The sequence below is a fragment of the Eptatretus burgeri genome, chromosome 1 (genome assembly GCF_056783735.1).
Source record: "Eptatretus burgeri isolate ZD-2024b chromosome 1, Ebu_testis_v1, whole genome shotgun sequence".
Lineage (NCBI taxonomy): Eukaryota > Metazoa > Chordata > Myxini > Myxiniformes > Myxinidae > Eptatretus > Eptatretus burgeri.
The window spans coordinates 70,965,342-70,978,103 of record NC_140961.1 but is presented as its reverse complement, the minus strand read 5'-3'; the positions used below and the strand labels follow the sequence as shown (position 1 = coordinate 70,978,103).

General features: G+C 50.1%; 1 long non-coding RNA gene across 1 annotated transcript in view; it reads left to right on the top strand.

The window, feature by feature from the left end:
• The first annotated feature begins 2,276 nt into the window (after window positions 1-2,276).
• LOC147034706 (uncharacterized) overlaps window positions 2,277-12,762 on the top strand; it is an 83,956-nt gene continuing 73,470 nt past the window's right edge. The window contains exon 1 of the long non-coding RNA XR_015060417.1: window positions 2,277-4,312. This is a non-coding gene — a long non-coding RNA (uncharacterized LOC147034706). The remainder of the gene's footprint in view (window positions 4,313-12,762) is intronic.

Sequence of the window (12,762 nt, the reverse complement as noted above, 5' to 3'; positions counted from 1 at the left end):
TGATATTCACCATCAAACCTTTTCCCTCCATACATTCCTTCCACTTATTCATCTTCTCCTTCAGTCCATCCCTACTCCCCACCATCGACACCAAATCATCTGCATACAACTCCCACGGGAAACCCTCCATTGAGCTAGGACCTCCATCACAACAACAAATAGTCGTGGACTTAGTACTGACCTCTGATGCATTCCCACCTTCACCTCAAACTCACCACTGTTCCTGTCCTTCGTCCTTACAGCTGTGCTCACTCTCTCGTGCATTGCCATCACTACTCTGATCAACCATTCCTCCACTCATAACTTCCTCAATGCCAAAGTCACGACTTCGCATGAAACCCCATCGAATGCTTTCTCCAAATCAACAAACCCCATAAACAACTTCCTCTTTTACATGTACTTCTCCTGCAACTGCCTTACAATAAAAATTGCATCTGTCGTTCCTCTTTCTGGCATAAATCCAAACTGAAAAAAACAAACATAAACACAACAACATACACAACAGTCAACATAAAAAACAAACTTCCTGGCAGAAACACAAAAAAATATAAAATAAATAAATAAATTGATTCGTTCAAAATGCCAACAGGATTCAAACAGCACCAGGCAATGCCAGGTACCCTTGCAAGTCTTCTATCTAATATATAACACTCATTTGAGCCACTGACTCACTGACTGATATTAAAGGTCATTACCTTCTGGGTAATGTAGAAAGCTGAAATTTCGTGTGCTAATGGACCTCGAAGCTGATATACCGGGAAAAATCACAGACCCGTCAGAAAGCATCCATAAATTTATATATAAATAAGTGGGGGGAAAAAATGAAAGTAAATAAATGAAAAAAATGCAGGCGAGCGACCAGAGACAATGGGGAAGCACGGTAATTTTGTGTGCCGACGGACATCAAAGCTGATACACCGGGAAAAATCACAGAACTGTTGAAAAGCATCCGTAAATGAAAATATAAATAAATGGGGGAAAAAAAGAAAATAAATGAAAAAATCAAATGCAGGTGAGTGACCCGAGACAATGGGGAAGCACGGTTCGTATGCTTACAACGTGTAAGCATATCCTGCTAGTATAATAATACACTTGTTCGTCCGTCTGTGTGTAACATTTCGTTCCACCCATAGGTTGGACAGCTGGCCTGACTCAACCAACAACATCAACCTGAAAAAAAACAATCATATGGCCGCCATGTTGGTGCTTTCTGCTATGCGAAGCCAAAGAGAAGTCTTCTGAGCAATCATATTCACTATCACCAAGCCCTCCATGTTTTCCCTTCAGTGTAAACCGACCAAAGTGACTGTTAAAAGGACCATCAAATATCAAAAGATTGGAACTGATAGGCATCGTGGGCCTTGTGAAGAACACAGAATGTGTAGGCCTCAGCAGTGGAGGCAGCGGTCTGTTCTTTCTGCACCACCCAAATAACTTTGTGCCATTCTCTTAAGCAAGGCTTTTATCGCGGAGGTTCCGTGGGTCCTTGCTATCATTTCCGACTATTTTCTCTCAAACGACTTGACCGGGGACCATTAACCCGTGTGACTATAATGGTTTACGTCTGAGGACTCCGGGAATCTCGTGACATCGTTGAAAGAAAACATCCGTTGTTATTTACTTTTAACGATGTGTATTTTTGCATCAGGAAGAAGACAATTGGTTTTGGGTCGTTTGTTGGCAAAATTAGGCGACTCATAGTCACTTGAGGGTTACAATTCCATGGGGTTTCTGCATATCTCGTGGGATTGTGAGTTGGACAGATGACCTGAAGGAAACCCGTTTGATCGTGATTTCTGTGCAGTCAGTGACAGCATGATAGGGGAAGGGAAAGCGTTAACGATTCCACTGTTTTGATGAGGGACTGAAGTCATATGTAATGATTGATGTGGAAATAGCCATTTGCTTTTATAAGCTGGAGGAAGGTGAGAAGGGGGGGGGGGACAGAGTTGGGTTTGTGAGCAGGGTGGGGATGGGGGGAGAGCAAAGATGGGACAGAGTTGGGAGGAGGTTGAGGACTTTCTGTGTGGTTGTCGGGGGGGGGCTGAGTAGTTGTGGTTGGGAGGTGGGGTGGGGAGGAAGTATGAAGGCCTCAAGTGGGGAAGGGATTGATGCCTTAGGTTCAGGAGGGGAATGTGGGAACTTGGGTTGGGGAGGGAGAGCAAGGATGGGACAGAGGAGGTTGATACTTTGGAGTGGGGGGAGGGGGTTGATGACTTGGGGTTTATGAGGGGGGCTGTGGGGGGGGGGGGTTGAGAACTTGAAGTCACATTTTACGTTGTGCGGTTCCATGGGTCTCTGCGAGTACAGTATTAATACGCTTATTACCTTCACCACCGAAGGTGAAGGAGGTGATGTTTTCACCCCTTTCTGTTTATTTGTGCACAGAATATCTCAAAAAGTTGTGGACGGATCCGAATGAAATTTGGTCGGCAGGTTGGGTGTGTGACCAGGACAAACGGATTAGATTTTGGTGAAGATCCGGATCCTGATCCGGCTACTAGAACTTTTAAAGTGATTATTCACCATTGAGAGATCGGGCCAAAAACACTATAGGGCACGATATCTCAAAAAGTTGTGGACGGATTCGAACGAAATTTTGTGAGCAAGTTCAGTGTGGGACAAGGACGAACTGATTAGATTTTGGTGAAGATCCGGATCCTGATCCGGCTACTGGACTTTTAAAGTGATTCTTCACCAATGAGAGATTGGGCTAAACCGACATATAGCACGATAACTCAAAAAGTTGTGGACGGATTCGGCTAAAACTTGGTGGACAGGTTGGGTGTGTGGCCACGACAAATTGATTCGATTTTGGTGAAGATCTGAACCCGAATATGGATACGATAGTTATTTAATTTGTAAAGTGGTTCTTCACCATTGACAGGTCGGGCCAAACCCGATACAGAACTGGACAACATGATATTTCTAAAATGTATTGGGCCAGGTATGTTGTCATGGATCAGGCATTATGTGGTGGAGGTGTGCGCTCTACCGAGTGCCCTTCTAGTTCGGTTTGGTTCTTTGTGTGTCTAATCTATCCAACGATTTTTTCTTAAACTACTCCACCAGGGACCATAAAACCCATTTCATTATAAAGGTCTTTGTCCGAGGAGTTGGGAGTTACACATTATTTTTTCCATTACAAATTGTGGTATAGCCTGCGGGCATGCAGGGCGGGGCATGATGATGGGAGGAGTGGTCGGCGTGAGCGTCGTGTCTGCCAGGAATATAAGGAGTGCGCGCCGCCTGAGGCGTTGTAGTGATGCCATAGTCGCCCGGCTTGTGAGTGTGCGGAGTACGTAATAAAGGAGAGCTGCGGGCAAATTACGCCCGCGCTCGCGCTTGTGCAACACAGCCCGGCTCGACTGTTCCCCCGCTCGTGTCTGCCTGCCAAGCATCTCTATCCACGACACCACACAAATGACCTTACATGTTTGTTTTATCAATTAACTTACTTAACAACTATTTCTACTGAACAATCGCGAGATGACAGAATCTCCCGAGATTGTGAATTAAACGTTCTTTATTATTATTATTTTTAAATATTGTTCTTAACTAACGGGGACAAGAACAACGGGAACAACGCAGGGATGTTTGAATTGTTCAGGCATTCGTCTTCACATGTTTAAGTTTCACCCCATGAGCCTAGACTGCATGGTTCGGGTCAAATTTTTGTTATAACTTTTTTAATTTCAATCCTTATTTGCATGCCTTTCCATGTGTCCCTCAAGTCGAATTTTTACAACATTTCTATGGTATAATTTTTTATTTAATTCCGTTCAGTTTTAACGGGATTAATATGTTTATATTTAATAAAAATGCTACCCCGAGACTGCATGGTTCGGGTCCAATGGACCGGTGGTTGCATTTTGCATCGTCTCCTTCGTAATTTGTACGTGACACATTCCATTCAAGGTTCGTCATCTCCGGAGGAATGTCCTGAGTCGTTTGTGATGTATTCAAGTTATTTTAAAAGCTTCTGTGTGCTTTCACCATCTCGTTTTCTCATGTACTTCCTGAGTTTTTTTTTTCCTCCACTTCGTGTTTATTTTACGATATTTCAAATCGGATCAGCGATTCGATTTATTTGACAAAGATAAGTATTTTCTTTTTTTACTTCACGTGATTTTTGAATTTATGAATTATTTTCTTCCAACGAAACATCACGTGATCTGTGAGCTGCGTTTTCTGCATTTTGAGATCGATGTACAAACATTTTCTGCATCCGGATCCATCGACGTTGTTTTGTGATTTATTTGGGGGAATTTCTCCATTTTGAAATCATTTACTGTTTCTCCCTTTGATAAAGGTAAGTTTCTAAAAAAATTTTCCTCATTATTTCCTAACTTATGAGGTTTTACGAGGTTTATCGTCGTGTGTTTTTTTTCTTGCGTTTGTTCGGCCCTGCAGGCAGGACGGCCGATTTTCTGTTCGTTTTGATTGGTCTATTTTGTATTATTCTATTTCATTTTATTTTCTCAAGTGTTTGGTTTACGTAAGTTTATTTATTTTATCAATAAACCATCTAATCGATATGTATTTAGTCATTGCCATGACGTTACCTCAGCAAATCGAATGGTTTTGGTCTCCGTGGTTGTTGGTTGGTCGGATGTTGGAAAAAAAAACATCTCCAAGGTTGATATTGTTACGAATTTGGAAGCCTTTTGCACACAGACAGTCAGCAGTCCCATAGTTCAGTTATTTTGTTAAGTATATGTGGATAGTTAGAGTCCCTCCCCTTTGTCTAATGGGTTCATTTCATGTGTGCGCTGCGGGTTTCTTTTATCGTCGGGATTTTTTACATCTTTAAATCTCCCGACGCCAACAAAACCCTCACCACTCTTCCCACTTTGCGGGCGAACAAGCTCTTCACCCGCCCAGCTTTCACTTCACACCACGGCGCCATAACGCACGTGTTTCTGACTACGGACGTGGGCGGAGCCCCCCTCCCCTCGGAGCTCTGACTCCGCCTCATCGAACAAGAATGTCTCCCCTGTCGACACTGGGGAAGACAGCAAAAGAGCCTCTCGGGGGAGGAGCACCGAGACACCGACACGCCCCCTCTCCTCCAATCGCTGCTGGCCACCACGACACCCGAAAACGCCCCATCCAATCCGTAGGCGAGTTACAGGAGAGCGGATCCCTCCGCCCCACACGGGAGGGATAAGAAGGATCGCGAGCTGTATCCGTGGGTGTTGTTCCTTGATTCCTTGGAGGTCGTTCCTTGTTTCTGGTCTGCTGGGCTCTCCTGGTCGTCGGTCATCATTCGTGGCTGGCCGGGTCGTTCGTAGGATCCTGGCTGTGCTCGTTGGATTCTGGTTCGTGAGTTCGAGTCTCACCGTGGTGGGTGTTCGAGTCTAACAAATCGTCTTGAAAGTAAAACTGTTGAGTGATTGCTATTGTACATTTGCCTGCATTTATATTTGTGATTAAGTCTGCTCTGTGTTTCCCTCACTATTGCCCCTTGTAAATAAATAATTGTTAAATGTTCCAGTTCGTTGTCTGTGTTTTCTTTCATTGACCCAGTATGGTTCGGGCTTGAGAATTAGGGAGGCCGATTGTGCCGTAAATTGTTATTTGGGCCGGTGCGGCTTTGGTAATTCCCGCTCGGTTACGCTGGATCCGAGTCGGCAACAGCGATTCGGTTTGGACAAAAACAAAAAAAGTTTGGTTTTAAATGGATGAATTCAAATCAACAAAATAATCTCAAACAAATAAAGAATTCATCAAGCATTTATAGAAAAATGGACCAACGGCCCGCAGCCGTCAGGAGCTGTCACCAACGGCCCGGAGCTGTCACCAACGGCCCGCAGCCGTCAGGAGCTGTCAGCAACGGCCCGCAGCCGTCAGGAGCTGTCAGCAACGGCCCGCAGCCGTCAGGAGCTGTCAGCAACGGCCCGCAGCCGTCAGGAGCTGTCAGCAACGGCCCGCAGCCGTCAGGAGCTGTCAGCAACGGCCCGCAGCCGTCAGGAGCTGTCAGCAACGGCCCGCAGCCGTCAGGAGCTGTCAGCAACGGCCCGCAGCCGGCCAGGAGCTGTCAGCAACGGCCCGCAGCCGTCAGGAGCTGTCAGCAACGGCCCGCAGCCGTCAGGAGCTGTCAGCAACGGCCCGCAGCCGTCAGGAGCTGTCAGCAACGGCCCGCAGCCGTCAGGAGCTGTCAGCAACGGCCCGCAGCCGTCAGGAGCTGTCAGCAACGGCCCGCAGCCGCCAGGAGCTGTCAGCAACGGCCCGCAGCCGCCAGGAGCTGTCAGCAACGGCCCGCAGCCGCCAGGAGCTGTCAGCAACGGCCCGCAGCCGCCAGGAGCTGTCAGCAACGGCCCGCAGCCGCCAGGAGCTGTCAGCAACGGCCCGCAGCCGCCAGGAGCTGTCAGCAACGGCCCGCAGCCGCCAGGAGCTGTCAGCAACGGCCCGCAGCCGCCAGGAGCTGTCAGCAACGGCCCGCAGCCGCCAGGAGCTGTCAGCAACGGCCCGCAGCCGCCAGGAGCTGTCAGCAACGGCCCGCAGCCGCCAGGAGCTGTCAGCAACGGCCCGCAGCCGCCAGGAGCTGTCAGCAACGGCCCGCAGCCGCCAGGAGCTGTCAGCAACGGCCCGCAGCCGCCAGGAGCTGTCAGCAACGGCCCGCAGCCGCCAGGAGCTGTCAGCAACGGCCCGCAGCCGCCAGGAGCTGTCAGCAACGGCCCGCAGCCGCCAGGAGCTGTCAGCAACGGCCCGCAGCCGCCAGGAGCTGTCAGCAACGGCCCGCAGCCGCCAGGAGCTGTCAGCAACGGCCCGCAGCCGCCAGGGGCTGTCAGCAACGGCCCGCAGCCGCCAGGGGCTGTCAGCAACGGCCCGCAGCCGCCAGGGGCTGTCAGCAACGGCCCGCAGCCGCCAGGGGCTGTCAGCAACGGCCCGCAGCCGCCAGGGGCTGTCAGCAACGGCCCGCAGCCGCCAGGGGCTGTCAGCAACGGCCCGCAGCCGCCAGGGGCTGTCAGCAACGGCCCGCAGCCGCCAGGGGCTGTCAGCAACGGCCCGCAGCCGCCAGGGGCTGTCAGCACCGGCCCGCAGCCGCCAGGGGCTGTCAGCAACGGCCCGCAGCCGCCAGGGGCTGTCAGCAACGGCCCGCAGCCGCCAGGGGCTGTCAGCAACGGCCCGCAGCCGCCAGGGGCTGTCAGCAACGGCCCGCAGCCGCCAGGGGCTGTCAGCAACGGCCCGCAGCCGCCAGGGGCTGTCAGCAACGGCCCGCAGCCGCCAGGGGCTGTCAGCAACGGCCCGCAGCCGCCAGGGGCTGTCAGCAACGGCCCGCAGCCGCCAGGGGCTGTCAGCAACGGCCCGCAGCCGCCAGGGGCTGTCACCAACGGCCCGCAGCCGCCAGGGGCTGTCACCAACGGCCCGCAGCCGCCAGGAGCTGTCACCAACGGCCCGCAGCCGCCAGGAGCTGTCACCAACGGCCCGCAGCCGTCAGCAATTGTCTTAAGGCAGTCCTACTGTCCTTTTATAGGCAACCAATGTTGGTGGAGCCTCAAGCACGACTTCGGCCAAATCCAGCTTGCCTATTGACGCATTGCTGCACGTGACCTCCAACCCTCAATGCTCGCGGTCATCCTCATCACCATCGAATGAGGTGCAACTCCCAATTAACACAGGCCTAGCTTATGGCGCCATGTTCGGGGCGCTGGACGAACGCCAGAAAGCAGTCATTCGCTGGCTGAAGCGCTCACAAAACGTCAACGGGTAATTGTCACCTCTCTGCTCAGCCCGACATGAACAAGAGCCAATTAACGTCCATAGAGCTGCTAAACAGGGTGTCGATCCCGATGGAAGAAGGTGGGTGTCAAATGTCGATTAAAAAAAGAGGTGGGTGTTGGACGTCGATGAAAATAAGGTGGATGTCGAACGTCAATGTAAAAATGTGGTCCTGAGGTAATTGATCCGAGACCACAGCCATGTTTGACTGTCAGAATGAACTGTTCAGGCAAAGCCTGTGGTGTGTTGAATGACTCAAATGTCCTGTCATTCCAAAGTGAAAATGATAACCAATATAAAATGTGTAAATTAATCGTCTATTTCGAAGCCAATGCGTCTTGATGGAAAGGGAATATAATGAGTCTCCGTTGGGCTAACGGCTATCTATCGAGTGCACGAACGGTGAATATCGCTCATGAAGAAATGAAAACTAACTTAAAATCATACGTCTTGAACATGTAAAGAGGAAAAGGTTATCCCATAGGAAAGAAGGGGAACCTGTTTTCTACCCTTCTCCAACACATCAAAAAGTTAGAATCCCACCAGACAAGGGGATGGTTCTCTTCTGAACATGCATTTATGGAAACAACTGTCTGAGGACCTGGATGTTGTGTGCATTACTTGGATCCGATTCTGAAATCCACAACAATAATTTGCAAGTTAACTGTTTCAGTTACGGGGTCCATTGGACCCGCGTTGTACAAAGTCCAGATATTTATCCATGAACCCTTGGGTTAATTTGAAAAGGATGTGATGCACTCTTTTTGAATTGAATTGCCAATGGATTAAAAATTTCCATGTGTGGTGAATTGAGGGACATGACGCGGGATCACATGTTGTGCGTCTCGCGTATAAGGGGAGGTCTCCGCGGCACGGGGTGATTGTCCCCGGGGCATTGCCATTTACATCGGCTGTTCACTTGGTGCTCGTTGACTGAAGGTGCTCATTGACTGGTGAGAATGGAGATTATATCGAACTCCGTGCTTACGCGGATTTAGTCGGCGATGATTAATTGCACATGTATACGTTACTGCTTATGTACTCCGAGCTGAACCTGTATTCCCCGGTGTGCCCGCAGAAGCGGCTCCAATCAAATGGAACAAAGCCTAAACTCTGAAGGTTCTTCTCTCGCTCTCATTTCAATTTATTCCATTTGGTTTTCTCGGCTCTCTCAACCAACGATGGACAAGATCTACAAACCAGAGAGGTTCAACGCAGACCCAAACGCGACTGACGCAGAAATGAAATGGTCGCATTGGTTCTGTTCCTTCTCACACTATCTGACCATCATCGAGGAGGGAGCTGACAAATTTGCCGCTCTCGTGAATCATGTCTCGCCCAGCGTGTACAGGCTCTTCTCGGAGTGCGACACTTACGAAGCAGCGATCGACGTGCTGCAGGCGCTCTACGTGAAGCCCAAGAACGAGGTATACATACGACATCTTCTCAACACACGCAGGCAAGCAGCCGGGGAGACAATCGATCAGTTCCTGCAAGCTCTGAATTAGCTGGGAAAAGACTGCAGCTTCCGGGCCGTAAGCGCCGAGGAACACCGAAAGGAAGCGACACGGGAGGCATTCATCCAAGGACTCAGATCAGCCCACATACGGCAACCCACTCTTGACAAGGTAGTCGATCAGGCACGAGCGATGGATACGGCTCAGCAGCAATCTGAGTCATTTGGGACACCGATGCTGCTAATGAACGCTGATACGATGGGAACCCAAGGAACCCCACTGGCACAGACACAGCCAGACATAGGGGATGGAGAAACACCCGAGGAGCCGGATACCCAGGCCACGTCAAACTCCTCAGCAACTGCTCCGGTTGGTAAATGCTTCTTTTGTGGGTACAAAAGGCACCCTCGTCAAAAATGTCCCGCCAGAGATGCCACATGCATGAATTGCGACAAGAAAGGGCATTATGCCAGGGTATGTAAATCTACTCTAAGGAGAAATAAACCCACTTCTGCGGCTCTCTACTCGCAAAATAAATTAACTGCAGCCTCCCCGGGGAATCTATCCAAGGCTATCATCAACGTACGAATTAACGGGCATATGGCTGAGGCACTGATTGATACCGGTAGCTCTGAAAGTTTCGTCAACAGCTCGCTAGTAAAAGGCAGGAAATGGATAATCCACCCGACTGACAATACGGTATGCATGGCCGCCACCTCACTACAATCCCGCGTACGAGGGTACTGCAATGTTGAATTGGACGTAAAAGGGTACACGCATCGGGATGTAAGGGTACTGGTGCTTCGTGATTTGTGCGCAGACGTAATTCTGGGTCATAATGTCCTCAAGCAGCACACGAGCGTCGAAATACCCTTTGGAGGAAGCAAGCCTCGTCTAATTTTAAATGCGTTGACCACTGCCGAGGTAACGTCCCCCCAGCTGTTCGCTAACTTGTCGCCGGTCTGCAAACCGATAGCGATTAAATCGCGGCGATATACCACTGCTGACATGAATTTCATCACTTCGGAAACCAAGCGATTACTGGAAGAAGGAATTATAGAACCGAGCGATTCGCCATGGCGCGCACAGGTGTTAGTAACCAGCAGTCAGAACCATAAGAAACGAATGGTTGTCGATTATTCCCAAACGGTCAATCGCTTTACCCAACTCGATGCCTACCCCCTGCCGCGCATAGACGAGATGGTCGAACGCGTGGCCAATTATAAGGTATTCAGCACCATCGACTTGCGAAGCGCCTATCATCAAATTCCCATCCGAGAGGAAGACAAACCTTACACCGCATTCCAGGCAGGGAGGCGCCTCTACCAATTCAGGAGAATACCTTTCGGTGTCACGAATGGGGTAGCTTGCTTCCAACGAGTTATGGACGACATCATCTCGGATGAAAAACCTCAAAGACACTTTTGTTTACGTGGACAATGTCACAGTGTGCGGTAGGGATCAGGGGGAACATGATAGGAATCTGGACAGATTCTTGAGCATTGCTAGAAAATATAATCTGACTCTCAACTACGAGAAATGCGTATTCTCGGCAAGGTCAATTGACCTTCTCGGCTACACGATAGCCGACGGCACAATTAAGCCTGATCCTGCACGATTGCGCCCGCTCCGTGAGCTACCACCACCTCAGGACTTGCAGACAATGCGCCGGGTGATCGGCATGTTCGCTTACTATGCGAGATGGATTTCGCAATACTCCGAGAAAATACATCCCCTAGTGCATTGCAAAAACTTTCCACCAGATGCCGCTGTTGTAAGAGCTTTCCACAACCTCAAGGATGATATCAGTAAGTCCGTGGTTTTATCGATCGATAGCTCGGTGCCCTTTGTGGTGGAAACCGACGCTTCAGATCACGCGATAGCTGCTACACTTAATCAGTCTGGGCGGCCGGTCGCGTTCTTCTCGAGAACTCTCTCTAGAAGCGAGCAGAGACACTCAGCGATAGAGAAGGAAGCGTACGCGATCGTCGAAGCGCTGCGGAAATGGAGACATTATTTACTGGGAAACCACTTCACGCTCGTTACGGACCAACGATCCGTGGCATTCATGTTTGATGGGAAAAATAACGGGAAAATTAAGAATGAAAAAATTATGAGATGGCGGATAGACCTAGCTTGCTACAGTTACGACATTGTTTACCGGCCCGGGAAGGAAAACCCTGCTGCAGATACCTTCTCTCGGGTCTACAGTTCAGCAACAATCAGTCAGGCTTTGCAAGACCTACACGTGTCTCTCTGCCACTCAGGGGTAACCAGAATGGCACATTTCGTGCGCAGACAAAATCTTCCCTATTCTGTTGAAGATATTAAACAAATGAATGCTTCATGCCCTGTTTGTGCTGAACTAAAACCCAGATTCTATGGCGCGGCATCTGGCAGACTGATCAAGGCCACTTCCCCCTTCGAGAGACTAAACATCGACTTCAAAGGGCCCCTTCCGACCGAGACAGACAACAGATACATATTCACCGTTGTTGATGAATATTCAAGGTTCCCTTTCGCATTTCCGTGCTCGGATATGACCTCGGGCACTGTCGTGAGATGTCTCTCTGACCTCTTCGCTATGTTTGGGAAACCTTCGTACATACATTCAGACAGAGGGCCGTGTTTCATGTCGGCCGGGCTAAAACAATTCCTACTAGAGCTCGGCATAGCAACTAGTCGAACGACGAGTTACAACCCACAGGGTAACGGGCAGGTGGAACGGTATAACGGGGTTATTTGGAAAGCCGTAACTCTGGCGTTGAAATCAAGAGGACTGGGCCCCGAGCGGTGGGAGGTTACTCTTCCCGACGCTCTGAATTCCATACGCTCTTTGCTCTGCACGTCCACCAATGCAACTCCTCACGAACGAATGTTTACTCACCAGCGACGTTATGTTGACGGTCAAACGGTGCCCAACTGGCTGACCCATCCCGGAACAGTGTTCATGAAACGCCCGGTACGACAAAGCAAGTATGAACCCCTGGTGGAGGGGGTCGAACTCATTGACACTAATCCAGAGTATGCTCATGTCAGGCTCCCGGATGGCAGGGAGACCACTGTGTCGGTTCGCCATCTGGCTCCCTCAGGTACTCCTCCCGCAGGTACACCACCTTCTGGCACTCCTCCTTCTGACTCCCCCCCCCCAGGAACTCCACGGGGCGACGGGGCTGCCGCGTTCCACCCGAGAGCGATCGAGGAGTCATCCCCGGCACAAGTCGAGGCTCACCAAGAGGATCGGGAGCCTCCCTCAAGTGAAACTGCCATTTACTCCCGGAGAGGTCGACGAATAAGGCCCCCTCGACGACTCAATCTGTAAAGGGGATTATCGGCATTCTCGCTGCTCATGCTCCTATATGCTCATTATATCATATATCAATGCTCATTACCATGCTCCTACAACTCAAAATAATCACTGCTTGGCATGTATGCTTCTGTAGACCTATTAGTCCGCGTTGCTTGAAATGTATACTCCTATAGTGCTAAAGCAATCATGGTGTGTAAGTTGGGCCCCTAGTTGCATTTTAAAGGTGGGGAGAATGTGGTGAATTGAGGGACATGACGCGGGATCACATGT